This window comes from Diabrotica undecimpunctata, chromosome 3 (assembly GCF_040954645.1).
Source record: "Diabrotica undecimpunctata isolate CICGRU chromosome 3, icDiaUnde3, whole genome shotgun sequence".
Lineage (NCBI taxonomy): Eukaryota > Metazoa > Arthropoda > Insecta > Coleoptera > Chrysomelidae > Diabrotica > Diabrotica undecimpunctata.
In genome coordinates, this window is record NC_092805.1 from 70,806,968 (window position 1) to 70,826,795 (window position 19,828).

The following is a 19,828-nucleotide window of genomic DNA, read 5'->3' on the forward strand; positions in this document are numbered from 1 at the left end:
CTTCGCAAGCTTGTCAGCTAAAAATGAGGCGCACGTCCTTCCGCCCTTAAAACATAGACGCTTGTACTATATGCTTCTGCTGCCAAATATACCTTGTTAGACAAATTAACCATTCTTTCTTTTTGTGCACACTACTACCCATTTTAACACAAAAATATCTATTGTAGCACTTAACCATATTTATTTTGAGATAACCTTCTATCGAGATATCACATGTAGTACACAAATAAGACCAGAACTAAAATATTAAAAAAGTTTTATACAATATATCGCAGAAGATTGAATAAAATAAAAGTAGTTTTTATTAATCAGATGCTTACATAAAATGTACAAAGACACTCACGTAAACAAAATATATTACGAAATTTCTGTAATTAAAAAAAACATCAAGTCCGGCATTGAACTAATAAAATTATATTAAATGAAAAAACAACATCTTTAAAAATACAGAAAAAATAAAATTTTCTATGCAAGCGAACATTCCATTCAATAATAAGCCCAAATCCTTTTGTATCTTCATACCTGTTTTTTAAAGAACCAGTTACATTTTAGTACGTAGTTATACCAGGTAATATGATATCCTCTGTTACACAGTGTTATGCGTATGACATTCCACTGTCTACAAACAGTAGATAAAAATAAGGAGCCCATATAAACCGTTCAGGGTATATGTTGAAAATATACGGTATAATCGCACAGTTGCCAAACTCTCAGAGCTTAGTTAAACCGATAAACGTATGGTTCAAATATACAATGAAGAAGATCTGAACGACCCCTATAATATATACACGTGAACTAAGCGATATACATTTATGATACAGGGGTATTTACGGGCTCCAAAAAATTTTGATAAATTATTAAACTCTACATGCTGATGAATCGACTGAACCAATATTACGGAATTGTCAAGTGAGCTCCGTATATCGGTATCCACTTGACCACGGAGCTCAATTGAACCTGAATTTTAACATGGGCGGAGTTCACTTAATGCCGTAGATATATATATATACATATATATATATATATATATATATATATATATATATATATATATATATATTATATATATATGTATATATATATGTATATATATATATATATATATATATATATATATATATATATATATATATATATGAATATATAGATATATATATATATATATATATATATATATATATATATATATATATATATATATATATATATATATATATATATATATATATATATATTTATATATGTATATATAATAAATCTGTTACGGTAAAAGTAAATCTGGTAATTGTATACAATTACCATAATCGACGGTAAATATAGGAAATATTCTTTAAAACCATTTTATTTCCTACTTTTACCGGAAATTATATAAATTTCCCTGCGAATCTTGGTAAATGTAAGAAATACAAACTATAACGTTCGACACGCAAGCGGAATGACTTTTTTACCTTAATCGTAGTCATAGTCTGCAGTGTTGATTGACACATCAAAAGTGTTTCTATCCTGATTTGGTATGTGCTTGGTGATTTTAATTAAGAATAATGTTACCTACCTATCTTTCAAGTGTTTTCTTTGCCGACATAACGTTTTGTGTTAACCTACCTACATAGAGAACTATACACTAAATTATCCTAGAACTGATTATTTTTTATTTAACACTGGAAGAGCGTTTAATACAAAAGTACTTAAAGTGATGAATAGTAAAAAGCACAATTCGGTTTCGCTTACAAAAGAGAAGTACCAACGTTTAATAAACATTGCACATGTAAGTAAATCTAAAACTAGTGGTAAAATACCGGATGACTACAAGCGATTGAAAAAGTATAATATTATGAAGGTTGGGGAAACTCAAAAACTGATTTGCACCATAAGTAAAGATGAACAGAATGTTTTATTTTATGTTCATTTAAAACAACTCTTTAAATTGATTGAAGGAGCACATAAATCTATTAAACATAAAGGTAGAACAAGAATGTTGAAAGAATTACAACCGAAGTACACGAACATAACTATTTCTATATCTATTTGGATATGTGTGAATTTTATCAGAAAAAATCTAAACTTCTCAAAAAAGATTTAGTAGTGAAACCTATACAGCCAAAAGAAATGAATATTAAATGGCAAATATATTTGATAGATATGCAAGCCCAAGCAGATAATGAATGCAAACTCATTTTTGTGTACCAAGATCACTTAAAATTTGTACAATTACGGCCGTTGAAAAGTAAACGTGCAGAAGAAGTTGAATTAGTTCTTCTTGACATATTTTGTGCCTTTGAAGCTCATATTATTCTTCATAGTGACAATGGACAACATTTCTCCAACAAAATTATAGAAAAACTATCTTCCATGTGGTAAAAGTTAAATCTAGTACATGGTAAGCCAAGATACAGTCAGTCAGAAGGATCTGTTGAATGTGCAAATCAAGACGTCAAAAATATGCCGAGTTCCTGATTGGAAAGCAACCAAACAAACTATTGAGATTTGTACAATTTGAGTCAGAGTGTCTTCGATTTGTACAATTTGCCAACAACTTAGCTTACCTGTCGAGCAGTCCGTATGAAGCTAAGCTTGGGGTTTCTGCCAAAATTGGTTTAAAAACTTCATCACTGCCAGAAGATACTCTAGAACGTATTTCGACTAAAGAAGATTTGGAAGCTTTGGTGGAACAAGTAGAAGCAACCCAGTCAGGTCCTGATTGGTTGAAGTGTATAAACCAAATGAGCTTCTAATAAAACAAGAACCAGAACAACCTGAGCAACCATCAGTGAATAAAACTAATGCGATTCTAGAAGAATTATCTTCTAATCAAATTTAAAAGAGGCAAGATTATGTTGCAATTAATCGGACACGTGCAAGGAAGGTCTTGAAAAGTAAGTAAAGAAAATTCTTTAAATATCAAACTTAAAATTTCCTCCTGGTAATGTCGGTGATACGGTAAAATTAAGAGTATCAGATATTAACAGGAAACGAAGAGATTCTAGAAATGTTTGACTATTATTATGAGTGTTTAACATGATTTATACAAATTGGGTACTAAAAAAGTGCGACTGCCACAGTCGTATAGCAAAAATTAATTTACCATTTACCTAGGCAAGGCTATTGGGGATGTGCTTGCAAAAGTAAATATGTAAAACAGATAAATGTAAATGTAAAAAAATGGAAAATTGTGTAATTCCAAGTGCCATGAGAGTTTGTCAACAAATAGTAGGTAATGTCGACTTTACACTACATGATTTATTTATGATGAAATTTGTTATGATTTCTTGTTTCTATGATGTTTAAAAAAATCATATATACAGTGAATAATAAGTTGTGACTTATGATATGAGTGATGATGAGGTTATGTTAATTTTTCTTTTTGTTTCTGGTTACAGTATAGGTAACAACTAGTAGAATTATAAATTATAATAAAGGAAAATAAATCTTTGTTTGCATTAGCTTTCTTCCTTTTAATAATAATAAGCCAGGAACAACAGCGTACAGCTAATAGTAAGAAGAAAACGATCCGACGCCTTTTGGGCTCGCAGGTGGCTCTTACGAACAGAAAGTGGACGGGGTATATCAAATTTAGTGTTTGGGAATTAAAATTCGAAGAGCCAGCAAGTTTTAAAAATTTTTGCCGCATGTCATTAAATGCTTTTGACGAACTTCTATATAAAGTCGAACATTTTATAAATTTATAAAACATTCGCATACACAATAATTAAGTGAATGTCTATCATAAATATTAATGACAAGAATAAGGCGCGATATTTAAATATGTTGGTGTTACCGGTAGGTTATGGAGAGATATTAGAGAGTTTTTGTGCAAGCAAATACGTATACGTAACGTATCTTTTTGACATATAAGCATGCGCATTAATGGTTGAACTAACGTATCTAGATACGTATTACCTAACGTAACGGGCTGGTACGTTACGTTCATACGCATCCCTATCGAGCCCAAGGTAACCGAATGCACAAGGGAATCTTACCCGATTACCAAAATTTCAACATCCACATTTCATAAGCACACTGGTATGTATTTTTACATTTGTGGTTACGTATATTTGTTTTGCTTTTTATAAATAATGGAAAGCAGTAGAAAACGACTTCACTTAATTCAAACGCGAAAAATATTTTTAATGGTATCAAAATTAAAGCGGCCATATAGTCGTGCAAGATGTGGAGAAGAAGGGCATCTTCTATGTCTTCGTCTTCTTCATCATCAATAAAGGCACCTACATTTAATATCGCGTCCATATCAAAAGTTAAAAATTGTTCAAAACAATATTTGTTATTTATTTTGAATATCAAAAATAGGGTTAAATGACAAGGACAAGACTGGCACTGACAATTTATTAGTTAATCACTAATTCGGTGAGGGCAACACCATCGTTACGTTACGTGCAGAACAAAAACTCTCAATTTAACGTTCATCTTCTTCGATACGTTAGTTCTTTACGTAAAGGGAGATACGTTACGTTAGGTAGTTACAAAAACTCCCTATTATCGAGAATCATATGATTGTATCATGCGGAATAGGTACCGTCCTATTCTCTTATGATGAGCCCATGACAATGCTTATGACAAAATCATATGAAAAATCACACAATAAATTTAAATTTCAAAAAATGAAATTTGTTTTTTAAAAAAGATTTTTATTTTTTATTTTTTATTTTTTTTATTTTATTTTTTAGCTACAATTTTAATGCATCTAAACTGAACAAGACCAAGAATAATAATAATTTTTACAATGCAAATAACAAAGAAACAATACGACAACTTCTGGGGAAACTGCAGAGTAAGCAGCAGGTGTTGGTTGCGATTTTTGGATTCCAAATTTTGGGGACATCTTTCTTCCAATGGAATTTCGTCAGGAACCCTCTTATTTTTGCAATACTTTCGGTATCTGGTGATGATGTAAATTATAACGATTAGTATTAATATAGATAAGATGACTGAACCGGTGCTGATAATGGGTGTAGTTGGAAAGCCAATTTCTTCTAGTGGTGAAAGATTTCTGGTAATTCTGTTAATTTCGTATAGTCCTTCCATATCGATTTTGCTCAAATTGGTTACTTGATAATTTACCTTTTCAGTCGAGAAATTTTCTAGTTTTGGTAATATTATGATTTTTCCAGATTAGTTTCGTGGATTGCTTGAAAATTTTAAGGTTCCAACTTCTATTTCACATTTTGGCGGGATTTCTATTAACGAAGGTTCTTTTATTTCCAAAAACGAATTGGAATCACATTTTGAGATTAATTTGACAGTACTGGATGGAATTATTAAGATCTGGTTCTCCATGACGTGCTCGATAATGGGTTCTTTTAGATTTACTTCAGTGGCGTAGCATTTCTCTGGGTTACGTCCATCAATTAATTTATAGGTGCAGGTATCTATTTGGGTGTAGTCCTGTTGGCAGTAGTATCTGGTTTCGAGGATGGGACATTCTTCTTTTATCGGTAGTGATTTTTCTCCTTTTGCCAAGTAGGGATATAAAGGAATATATGTTTGATGATTTTGTATTACGGGGTAAACATGGAAAAAATCGTAATTTTCTGATTTGAATATAGGAACATGGATAGCGAATATAAGCTTGGATTCGTAAAAGGTTACTTGGGTACTAAGAAACAGATAGTATGTTAGCACATTGTTAAATTTTACGATTTGTCCTTCTTTGTATATATGTGATAAATATGACATCATTTCTGAGATTTCTTGGGTAGATATTATTGAATTATGAAGAGTATTTAATTTAGAGAAAACGATCGAATTTTCAATATTGTCAATAAATGTTATTAAATTTTGGCAATCAAGATTAATTTAGTAAAGAATACTTTGATAAGTTATGTAATTATCCAAAGTGATTATTTTGGTTTCTAATGAATATTTAAATTTTTCTATATTGTCTTGTAATTTTTGTTGATTTTGCCACAAGGTTGATAAAGATTGATTATAATGATTAACAAGCTTTTTGTACAAAGTTGACTGAAGGTTAAGTTCATGAATTACATTTTTCTGATTTAATTGTAAAATATTAATTGCTTTATCGTATCGTTCTCCATCGTCAGCATCTAAAGTTCCAAAAGCCCATTTATTAATTTTGCCTATTCCATCTATTAAACCTCTTTTAGAGCGAATATGTGGATGTAAATTTTCAAATTTTCTTTCGAGAATTTTTATTAAGAATTCGGTTCTTTTTGTCATTTGTTCAGCTAAGTTATGAAAAGATATAGGGTTAGAAGCATTACTTACTATTAGACTATTCTTAAGGCTATAAAAATGGTTAGTTAAACTAGTTATCTGTTTAGTTACTTCTCTTAAATCTAGATAGCGTATAAAGGTATGCTTAGTGTAAATAGTTTTACAGGGCCCTAATAGTATAGGTAACAAAGGATTCGTTATAGGAGTAATTTTTACATCTTCTCCTTCACATCTCCGTTGAAGTGCCAAGAATATCAGGAGCAAACACGTTGTCCGGATTTTCATTTTCCTGAAAAGATATTTTTTGTTTTACTCTGGGTTTTCTGATTATATTTTTATGGTAATTTCCTTTATTAGTTTGTAAGATAAGACCTGAATCTTGGACTACTTCAATCTTTTTAAATTTTGGTGCCTTTTTATCGCGCAATTTTGTTTTGACGTATGCAACGTCCTGGTTAGAGAAATCTGGAGGGTCATTTCGATTTTCATTTAATTTATTAATTATTTTTTCTTTTGTTTCTTCGTTTCTACTTTTTATTATTTCGTATAACTGTTTACTTGCTTTTTTATGGTTTTGTACATAGTATGATAAAATAAGGTTATCGTCCAAGTCGAAAGGATCTGGACTATTAATGTGTCCTTTTATTATTTCAAATGGGGTAAACTTAGTGATGGAATGAATTGAATTATTATAGCTTAGAATAGCATGTTTTATTAATTGGTTAGGGGTTAATTCTTTATTTTCTTCTCTAAGACAGCGAAAGCATTCTATTAGTGTAGAATGAAACCTTTCTACGGGGGAGTTGGAATTACTATTTTTAGAAGTTGTGAAATGTAGTTCTATATGGTGAAGTTTACAAAAATCTTTAAGGTCATTATTTTTGAATTCTGTTCCACAGTCGGTAGTAATTTTATAAGGTAAACCGTGGTGGCTTACGAAGAGAAGTAAATTTTCCACTACGGAGGTGCCATTGACACTAGGTAAAGGATATGCTTGGGCATATCTCGAAAATGAATCTATAATCGTTAAATATGATTGGTAAGAAATTTTAAAGACATCTACATGAATATGTTAAAAGGGTTTTGATGCAGTGGGAGTTAGACTAAATTTTATAATTGGAGGATTTCTATCGTATTTGTTTTTAAGACAAGTTTCACAATTATTTATAAATCGTTCGATATCTTCTGCCATTTTTGGCCAATAGTAACGTGATCCTAGGGACATTTTTACTTCATTTATGCCGCGATGTCCTTTTTTGTGTATGTGATAATACTCTAATTTTTCTTTCTGTTCCTGAGTATCTATTATGTAAGTTAAAAATTTTGTGGAATGTACAAATTTAAAAGCGGAATTTTTAAAATAATTCTGAACTATTACTACAAATGTTTCTGGTAGAATATTTTCTTTAAAGTACAACGCATAAATCTTTTTGGGATCTATATAATCTTTTACAAATTTAAAAATACTTTCTTCAATATTTCTTTGGGGTAAAGTAACATAAAATCTATTATTATCAAATATTTTTTCATTTTTGCATTTTATTTTATTTATTTCTCCACCTGTTAATATAATTTGATTTTTATAAGTATTTAGGGCTTTTTCGGTTATGGGTATACCTAGAATGGGATTTTCTAAAGAGGTATGACAGGTTTCTAAGTCTGAGTCATCTCTTTCGGGATTTTCGAGAGGGGGTCGAACTTGTATGTCCGAAATAATATTTATTTTACTAGTTGATTTTTACAAATATTAAAACAGTCTAAGAATTCTTTGTTGTGGATAACTTTCTGATCCTTCTTTAAACATATGGTCATAGGTTTAGTTATAGCTGCAAAGTTTTTAATGAATTTTCTATAGTATCCTAACAAACCTAAGAATGACTTTATTTCTTTCTGCGTACGAGGGGTAGGAAAATTTTTAATCGCTCTAATCTTTTTTGGATTGGGCTTAACTCCGTCTGGGGTCACTATATGCCCTAAAAATTCAACTTCCTTTCTAAGGAATTCGCATTTATCAATTTGTATTTTTAATTGTGCATCTTTTAATTTTGCAAACACTAATTTTAAGTTTTGAATGTGCTCTTGGAGGCTTGTGCTAAAAATAATTATATCGTCCATATATACCATACAGATTTTGTTTTGTAAATCCTTTAATATTTCATCCATTACCCTTTGGAAGGTGGATGGTGCGTTTTTTAAGCCAAAAGGCATTCTTAAAAATTCGTAGTGTTCATTATTAACACTAAATGCTGTTTTTTCTATGGAGCAGGGACTCATCTCGATTTGATGAAAACCACTAGCTAAGTCAAGAGTAGTGAAATATTGTGCTCGTCCTAATCTGTCCAATATTTCGGTAATATTGGGTATCGGATATCGCTAATGGTTTTATCATTAAGTTTCCTATAATCTATAACACAGCGAAATTTTTGTTGATTGGAAGAATCGAGTTTCTTCTTTACTATCCAAAGTGGGGAGCCCCAGGGACTATTACTGGCTCTAATAATTCCGTCGTCTAACATTTTGTCAAATTGCTTTTTAATTTCTTCCTTGTGAACATAAGGGTATCTGTACGACTTTACATGTACAGGTTCCTAGTCGGTTGTTTTAATAACATGTTTTACTTTTGACGTAAATGTAAGTGGGTCACCGGGTTTCAAAAATATATCTTTATATTGCGAACATAATTTAATAATTTCGGATTTTTCTTCCGTGTTCATATGATCCGTTCTAATAAGATTTTGGATTTGCATTTTATCTATTTTATAATTATTTTGTCTATTAGAAAATTCAAATTTATAACATTGATAAACGTTAGAATCGTATGGAAAAGCGTTTATGGGTTTTAATAAAGTTATAGATAAATTTTTATTAGTTTCATTGACAAATTCTACTAAACCTAAACCATTATTTGCTACAGTTAGCATTTCTGGTACATACATATCACCTAAAATGATCTTATTAATTAATATTTCACCGTTCGGTACGGTCACAGGGACTTCTTTTCTATTCTTCTCATAAGGGCCAACAGATATTTCAAACTTTATGTCTGATGGTTTTCTAAATTTAATAGGGATTATTGTGTCTCTGCTAACGAGACATTTATTATTAAAATCAATGTTAAACTTCATGGATAATAGGTCATTAACCCCGATCAAGCCATCATAAAACTCATGGAAGTCGTATAATATGTAGTGCAGTATGTTGTTTCGAATAAATTCTTGGAACGCCGGTATGGCTGCTTGGTATTTGATATCTTTCATGCCAAGAGACGTAGAAATTGAAACGTTTGAAGAATATATGCAATCTGAATAAAATTGTTCAGCAATACTGGGTTTTAGGATTGATTTCGTACTACCAGTATCAATTAATAATTTTAATGGGGGATTAGAAGTAGTGATGTAAGGTAAAGGGTTATTAGAGGTTAAATTTAATTCGATTAAGTTATTTGGTTTTCTGAGGTGGTTTCCTGAAAATTCTGAGGAAAATAATCTAAATCTACTTGCTCACCGGAATGGATATCTGCGTCGACGTCGCTATGCGTCTGTCCGCATTCTTGTCTATCGCAATCATTATTATATAATTCTTCAACTATAATATTCGGCTTTTGCCCATTATTTTGAAAATAGTTTCTATTAAAATTATTTGTTCTTCTGTTGAACGTTGAAGGGAATCTAGAATTTGTGGAAATATTCATCGGTTCCGGCTTTGGGGCGCGATGTTGGGGAGTTCGATTTGGTCTGAAAACATTCGTATTTCAGGAAGGTCCAAAGACTTCTGAGTTAGTTGGGAGTCTTTTAGGGGGTAGCTGTTGAGGCTGTACATTAATAGGTTGGCGAGGCCATTGGAAATTTTGGGGATAATTATTATTTGTATTAAAGTTTGGATTTTGGGGAATAGAAGAATTTGTTTGAAAATATTGATTATTCATGGGATTATAAAATTGCCTGTTTGGATTAGGAAAATTCTGATTTCTGAAATTGCCTTTATTTTGGTGCGACTTATTGTCATTATTACTTGAATAAAATTTCTCGAAATTCTCAAATTCATTTACATAAGCTATGGCGTGTTCTAAAGAAGGTGGTGCTTTTAAATGCATATTATTTTTTAATGTGCCGGTACAACCCGTAATAAAAGTGTTTAGTGCTGTATTTTCGCAAAATTGTATGAAAACAGCCTTTTGATTTACATCAAGATTAGTATCATTGCTAATTCTTTGTACTATATTACTTACTAACAATTGTAATCTATTTCCAAATTCTATTAAATTTTCATTTCTTTGTGGCCTAGTTCTAGTAAGTTCTTCTGTTAAGGATTGTAAATTACGTTTATCAGAAAAACATTGTATAAGCGCGGCTTTTAAAAGTGCTCAATTATTTAATTCTACCCTATTTCCTACCATAAGCTCAGCTTTTCCTATAAGTTTTCCTTGAATACATTCAAAAATGTGATCATTTAATTCTTGGTCATTATATGCTCTATATGTATTAATTAAGTGATCGCAAAGATAAATAAATTTATTTAAAGTATTAGTATCTCCATCATAAGGTCTAATATTTGAAATTTTTGACTTAAATAGGTCCCAATTAATGGGACGACGTTCGAACGTCGGCGTCGGCGTTGCCGTCGCTTGATTAGCTTGAACAGTTTGGTTAGTTGCCATTTTAATATTTTTATTATCTTTATTCTTCCTACCTTTAAAGTTAATCTTTAGATTCTTAAGAGATTCTACCAAGGCATCAGCGTCAATCATAAAATGAAAATATCGTCTAATAAACAATGTCTTAACAAGCTATCTTCCGAATTTATGAAAAATAAATAAGGAAGGCAAGAAGGAACTTGGCACTCACCTCGATAGTTTTTGCCAACTACTTCTCCAAATTCGTCCACCCAAATGAAGGACTACTGTCACTGAAGGGCTGCTTTCCAATGGGGGCTGCTTTCCACTAAACGGAATGTTCTTAAGATTTGCACTTAAGGCGTTGAAACACCAAAGTCCCGAAAAAGTCTGCTTTCCGATAGATACGAAATTCACAGTTTCGCGACTCGCACAAATCCTACTGACTGCGCCAAATTTAAATTTCAAAAAATGAAATTTGTTTTTTAAAAAATATTTTTATTTCTAAGCTACAATTTTAATGCATCTAAACTGAACAAGACCAAGAATAATAATAATTTTTACAATGCAAATAACAAAGAAACAATACGACAACTTCTGGGGAAACTGCAGAGTAAGCCGCAGGTGTTGGTTGCGATTCTGCCAGGTCCGGACTTTCGTACCATGTAACTCAATGTAAAGATGTAAATTTCACTCCATGACTAAATGATATGACAAATCACAATGATAAATTATGTAGTGTAAAGTCGACTAAAGTTATGTATTGCTAATAGTTCAGGCAAAAAAACTTAATTCAAGTTAAACAAAACGTCTCCTGTTTTTAATAATAAATTTTAATAATATATTTATAATATAGTTCAATAAAAATCACACTTCTTGAATAGCTATTGAAATTTATTGTTTTTAGTTCATCATTTTATACTTTTACCACTGGTCATTGGTAATTGTATACAATTACAATTATCTACTCTTACTTTAATATTTATATCTATATATATATATATATATATATATATATATATATATATATATATATATATATATATATATATATATATATATATGTTCGGAAAGATTTCCGCGGTTAGTACAATTAAAATTAAAAGATGCAATTTTGCCATGGACGTATAAATAAAGAGGGACTGGGCGTGCCCTGCACTCTGTTCACCTAAATTTGAAGTCGAAAAGTTTATAGGCGCGGGGAAAGAGACGAGGTGATAGACTGTGACATTTCCCTTTCAGTCAGCGGCGTACCTTCCAATAATTGAAAGGTATTTGAAATACTTTTTTCATTTGTATAAATAATGACTATTGGTTTGATTGCTTTTATTTTTAGTATCGTAAACGTATAAAATATTTCGAATAAGTAAGAAACAACGAACGATAAATAGTTTTAATTTTCAGCGTATAGAGATATATTTATAAAAATTGATTTACACAAAAGAATAGAGATGGAGTAAATAAAATCGCGAAGTACTTTATATAATATTTTATTTAAACTAAAATAATACACAAGCCGAAAAAATTTAAAAAATTCTTCCCCAAACATTAACCTGTTCAGGGTATATTGAGTATGTCCTTCTCTTATCCAGTGAGTGATACGTTGAAAAAATATAGTGAATTATGGTGTATAACTCCAGCTTAATTTTTAGTTGGCAACATTAGTATGTCACGTTAGACATAGCAGTAGACAGAGGAAAGATAAAGGTTCAGGAATATGTATTTAAGAAAATATTAATAAACGTAAGAAAACATAAACTATTGTTAAACAAAACATAAACAACAAACCACATATACAACAATATATAAAACACATTAAACCTTAAGGAACGGGTAGGGTTCTAAAATACAAATATACTTTATTGTCACTGAAAATTCTACAATGTTATGGACAAAGCTTACAAAAATTAAAAAAAAATAACAATAACAATTAACATTTACTAAAATTACAAAAATTGTCAATATGACAAAATAAAAGATAGTAAAATATACAAAATCTAAATAAATTGCAAATTGCATAATAACATTGCATCTAACTAAATTGCAAATTGCATAATAAAACCTTACGAAGTAGTTTAGGAATAAGTTTTAGTTGCTGCATGTGATATATAAAAATATATATATATATATATATATATATATAATACTTTAGTTGCTTGTACCTAAACATACTGAAATTTCTTAGTTTCTCGTTAAGAAACTCTTCCACTGAATAATATGGTCCTTCAGATAGATAGCCTTTTGTCAATTTACGGAACTTAAGGAAAGAAGTTGTAGATTTAAGTTAGAAAGAGAGATAATTGTTTAATTTTTTTGCCGAATATAATATAGATTTCTTTACTGACTCAGTGGACGGGATCGATAAATACACAATCAAAGGTTGAATTTCTGGTGGAGTAGTCATGATTGGGTCTTGCTGGAAAAACATATAGGGTATATCAATTAAGAAAACAACTTCTAGAATATACAAAGAGGGAAGAGTTAAAATCCCGTGATTTTTGCAGTAGCTTCTACAATGTGTTATTCTTCTGAGGCCAAAAAGATACCGTATTGCTCTTTTTTGTAATTTATTACATTAGATTGGGCAGCTGTACTAAAACCGCAAAAAGGAAGGCCATAGCGAAGATGATACTCGAACAAAGAAAAATATGTTATTTTGGAAGATGCTAAATTGATTTCCTTCGAAACGGATATTATTGCATAGAAGGCTGAGACTAGTTTCTTACCTACCAAATCGATATAAAGAAACCATTTAAAGTTGCTGTCTGCAAAAATATTTGAAATTTTACAGAATCAACGATACTGATCTGGCTGTTATTGAGAAGCAAGGGTTGAAGAGCTCCTTTATAGGATAATGCTACTGGCTTATTTACGTTAAAAAAGAGTAAATTAGAGTCGGACCAGGTTGTTTAGTTTAACTATTTATTAATTTGGTTTGTAAACAAAATGTTTTGATTATGATTCTAATTTAACATAAAACGTAAAATGTTTGATGTAAAATCCTATTATTCTGTTATTTTGTCAAATCCTATTATTAATTATCCTGCTGATATATTTATTTTATTTAATATTTCGTTAACTATTAACTTTAGTTAAAAGTATTTTATACCAAAATTCAGCAGTATTAATGTTTTTGTCTTTTTTTTTTTCGATGCCTGGAGTAATTGCCTTAGATCAGAATTATGCAGCTGATTTTTAAAATGCGATTATCTTAGAAACTTTTGAGTTTTAAAGTTATTAACAGGTATACCTTTTTTTGTTAAAATAATGTATCTTTAATATTTTTTTATCCCAAATACAGGTAACTTAAAGAGCAAAAAAGTTAAGTGCAAATTTATACCACATATGTGGCATAAGTGGCGCCCTCTATCAGTTACATTAAAGTGTGCATCAAATTATAATTTCTCATATTTAAAAGTACCCAGTTGTAAATTTTTGTACATAAATGTTTACAAACATAAAAGTTATAGCGAAAAATAAAATTTTAATTTTGCACTTTAACACCCTGTATCTTTCTTAATATCAACATTTTATAAAAGCAACTTGGCTTAAATCGTAATATTTTAAAGTGTAGAATCTACTGTTTCTTTTTGTACAATTACTTAAGGACCACCCTGTATATGAGTATTTATTATACTCTGTATGGTAAATTACATAGAAATTCGTGTAGTTACCTTGGTTCTGGTGATTTATGATAAATATTTATTGGAACAGTTCCTTTCCTTAAATTAACCCGTCCAATTGGTTGTATAATTAGATCATGCTTTCTAAAGTGTTCTGAGCAGACCAAGGCAGTTTTGGTTATTTGTTCTTTATCTAAGCCGAACATAGACAACCACATATCCAGCATCTGTTGATTCTTTACTGGGAACCTGCATATGATATTTCATTGAAATTATTATATTTATAGCAATTATAGTGTAGATTAGAAAAAATAAATAAATGTATTTATAATACTATAAAATTTACTTTATTTAACAAAATTAAACTACAATTCATGTCAAGAATTAAGTAATATCACATCCCTGTAGTACGCCCATGGACGTAATTCCAATGTTTATAATACTTGATAATACTTAAAAATAAAATGACAGTTCTGGTTGTAAATATTCAGTTTTCCTGCATACAAAACAGTTACGCACCATTATTACACTTAACTATTAACTATTCTTCAATTAAAATTTAAAATATATTAACAAATTCACTAAAATGTCACAAAAAGGAAATTATAAACTCAAAGGTAAACAATACAACGCCATGTTCATTTTCCTCAAATCGCTACGATTGCTTTATATTATCAATGATGCCAAGTTTTACAAAAATGTAAGATTATCAGAATATATTTTCTATTAATAAATTAAATAATTAATGTTTTTCTTATAATTCCTTGGTTTCGAAATGGGTATATCTAAAAATAGTTTATACTAACTAGATAATACATTTTTATTTGTAAATTAAAAATAAATTATACTAAAAATCGAAAATTATTTCGAAGATTGACTTGAAAAAAAAAATAATTTGACAACGTCAAATTAGGGATTTGTGCCTATGACTGTGACGATCTCATGACTTCAAGTAAAGATGTAAATAGCCCGGTCCTTCTTTATTTATACGTCCATGAATTTTGCGAAGCAATGATGGATAATTGCCACCGAGATCCTCTCTTGGTACAAAACATTATTTTTTCTGATGAGGCCACTTTCACGTTAAATGGCGAGGTTAACCGTCAGAATTGTAGATACTGGACAAAAGAAAACCCCCACTGGATGCGTGATCATCATACACAATACTTGCAAAAGGTAAATGTATGGGCTGCAATTGTAAGAAATCGAATCATCGGACCCTACTTTTTCGAAGGTAATTTAAACGGGGCAACGTACCTTGAGTTTTTAAGGGGATATCTCGTACCTACTTTACGTAATTTGTTTCCCAGCAGACGTAATCCTGGAGGTTTTTTTGAAAGTTTATAGTTTCAACAGGATGGTGCATCTCCACATTATGCTATAGATGTTAAAAGGTACCTAGATGACTTTTTTCCGAACAGGTTGATTGGTAGACGTGAACCTATTGAATGGCCAGCGAGGTCACCAGATTTCAATTCTTTGGATTTTTTTATGTGGAGCCATCTGAAGAATGTTGTGTATTAAACGGAACCAGCAAATATAAAAGAATTACAACAGATAATTCGGACAGCAATAAACAATATTTCTCAAGACACAATAAACAAGGTTTAACACGAATTTGTACAACGTTTGGGTTACTGTCAAATACAGCAAGGGCTGCAGTTTAAACATTTATAAAGTCATGTATTTCATCATATTCTGTCCGCTAAACAATTAGTATTTTTGATAATATTGTTAATTTAACTAACGCGTTACTTTATGAACACACACAAAACTATTGTACTTTTGTCCACCCTGTACCAATTTGAATCAACATGTGATACATTTTTGGAATCAGCTCAACTAGAGTAATCCGAAAATTGAGACAAAATGGGGGTGTATATTATAATATTATTTTAAAATACGGTAAATTAAAATCAAAAATCGACGTGTTTCAGGATTATTTCGTAAAATGCTCTGTTTAGCTAAAAAATAATTTGTTCCATACTTTACGGACACAGTATATATATATATATATATATATATATATATATATATATATATATATATCAGTATATATATATATATATATATATTGTACAAAAAATCTTGTCCATTTCTAGCATTGTACCTCTTTACTGTACAATCTCCGAAATATATATAATCGGCGGACTTTGTATAAAAGAATTGCTGTACAATGTTCGAATTTCAATAACTAGCCATGCGTCAAAGTTTAAGATAATATATCAAATATCGATTTATATCAATTTTTACGATTATTCCCCATTTGTTATTAACGACAAACAAACATCAATTGAGGTTATAAATCCATAATTAACCAGCGTTTTTGACTTTTGGATTCGTATAATTAAATTCTTTTAAATTATCATACATCTCTCTTGAAAATCTAAGATATTTTACAAACATCTTCCCTATATTATAGTGACGTATCTGTCTCTTGAAGCTTTGAAATGTTTCACTAACAATATTTCTATTGTAGAACAATTTCTTCTTCGATTCGATTTTTCAATTTTTGATTTGGTGTGTCGCTTGTCAATAATAATCGATTCGAACCGATGAGCATTTCGACAATTATTTTGATTATTTCGGACATTGTACATTTTGGGGGTAGAATGCTAGAAGTGGACAATAATTTGTGTACAATGTTAGGATTGTCCAATTTCGGGCTTTGCTCGTAACATATGTATATATATATATATATATATATATATATATATATATATATATATATATATATACATATATATATATATATATACATATATATATATATATATATATATATATATATATATATATATATATATATATATATATATATATATATATATATATATATATATACATATATATAAAGATATATATAAAAAGAATTTTTAAACAAAATTTTATTTTTGGCAATATAATTGTCAAAAATAAAAATTTTAAGTTGGCATTTATGACATTGAGGCTTATTTGTAATTGGTTGCTATTTTAACTTATTTATAAATTCAATTGTTTTTGTATTTAAAAAAATGTTTTCAAAATTATACTAAAATTTCAGAGAAGCATTTATTAGATTAGGAAATTTATATATTAATTATTTTTGAGATGTATTAGCAGCAATTTTTATTTACTAAACTAATTTTATTTGGTGAGTTAACAAAAATTGTTTTTTCTTTCTAGTTCAACTTTGTAAGATATTTTGTCTTTTTAGCAGCTCTTGATAATAATTGTAAACACAATTGAAAGCTCGAGATAAAAAATAGTTAACCAATAGCCCTTTTATTGACTCCAACCCATCCAACACAGTTATATATTTTTTCCAAACGAGTCACAATTCTTATTCTTATATATATGTTACGAGCAATGTCCGAAATTGGACAATCCTAGCATTGTACAAAAAATCTTGTCCACTTCTAGCATTGTACCCCTTTACTGTACAATCTCCGAAATTTATATAATCGGCGGACTTTGTATAAAAGAATTGCTGTACAATGTTCGAATTTCAATAAGTAGCCATGCGTCAAAGTTTAAGATAATATATCAGATATCGATTCATATCGATTTTTACGATTATTCCCCATTTGTTATTAACGACAAACAAACATCAAATTGAGGTTATAAATCCATAATTAACCAGCGTTTTTGACTTTTGGATTCGTAGAATTAAATTATCATACATATCTCTTGAAAATCTAAGATGTTTTACAAACATCTTCCTTATAGTATAGTGATGTATCTAGCTCTTGAAGCTTTGAAATGTTTCACTAACAATATCTTTATTGTAAAACAATTTCTTCTTCGATTCGATTTTTCAATTTTTGATTTGGTGTGTCGCTTGTCAATAATAATCGATTCGAACCGATGAGCGTTTCGACAATTATTTTGATGATTTCGGACATTGTACAGTTTGGGGGTACAATGCTAGAAGTGGACAATAATTTCTGTACAATGTTAGGATTGTCCAATTTCGGGCTTTGCTCGTAACATATATATATATATATATATATATATATATATATATATATATATATATATATATATATATATATATATATATATATATATATATATATATATATATATATATATATATATTGTTATGATGTATTGTTTGTGAATGATGAGCAATGAGTGTTTTTACTAATATATATATATATATATATATATATATATATATATATATATATAGGGTTTTTATCGCGGTTCTCAAAGAATTAGTTTGTAAGTACTTTTTTAAATTATCTTTATTATATCTACTATGAAACACACATATATATCTAACCTAGCCAATGTAAATTTAAAATAAACTATCTTTAAATTGAAATTCTTATGAAACTAATTAAATTCTATAGACAATGTAAAATTTAAACAAACTATCTTCAAAATTGAAATTGTTATGACACTAACTAAATTATATTAACAAAATTTTGTACCTTTCTGTCACTGAATGCCTAAATGAACTGTTTTCCACTATATAAATTCTAATCACCACTCAATGTCTTCGTGCTTCGGTTATCCTTGTTTTTGTGAAATTACTTTTTCCAATTATCAGCTTCCACCAATTTAAAATATATTTCTTCTTAAGCATTTAGAAACCACCAAGCAAACCAGCAAACAGCATTTATATTTATTCTTCTTTTCAATATACCAATATCCAATCACCAAATATATTATATATTTATATTTATTCTTCTTTTCAGTATACTAATATCCAATCACCAAATATATTATATAAATTTAATTTTTAATTAATACTTCTTGCATTATCCAATCAATATTTTTACATAACATAATTTTTAATCTTCAATAATATTTTCTTTATACTGTTTCTTAATCTTCATTTAACTCACTATATTGAACAATTGGACCTTCTGACTATCTTGAACTTACTGAACTGATTGACTGACTCTAACTAACTTTCATACTAAACTGGCCATCTTGAATCCAAATCACCGAGTATTTATACCTTTTCAATCTTCCAGAACCATCTGGTAAGAAATCCTATTCGATTTTGTTCTATTTCTTCTATATGGATGTTCTGGAAAAAGTATATATTCGATCCACAGACATAACCATTATTCGAGAATGTTCCACCGTAAACAAAGGTCAAACTCTGTATTCTGGAGAATTCTTTAGTTTTCTATTGATAATTTTGTTGACATTTAGGCTTTTCAGATTAGAATATACACTTAAATCAATAACTAACACTCTAATTTAATAAACTACACATTTTAAACATATTATTATAACCCCACTTTATATTCGTAATTATTACTTAAACGTCACTTTAAAGAGTATTTTTGGTTGCCTAGTCACATGGCTCACTTAAATATATCTACAACATTATAATTACTAAAATAAAACTTTTTTTACACTTATTACATGCTAATTTCTTAAAAATGCCCTCACATAAATA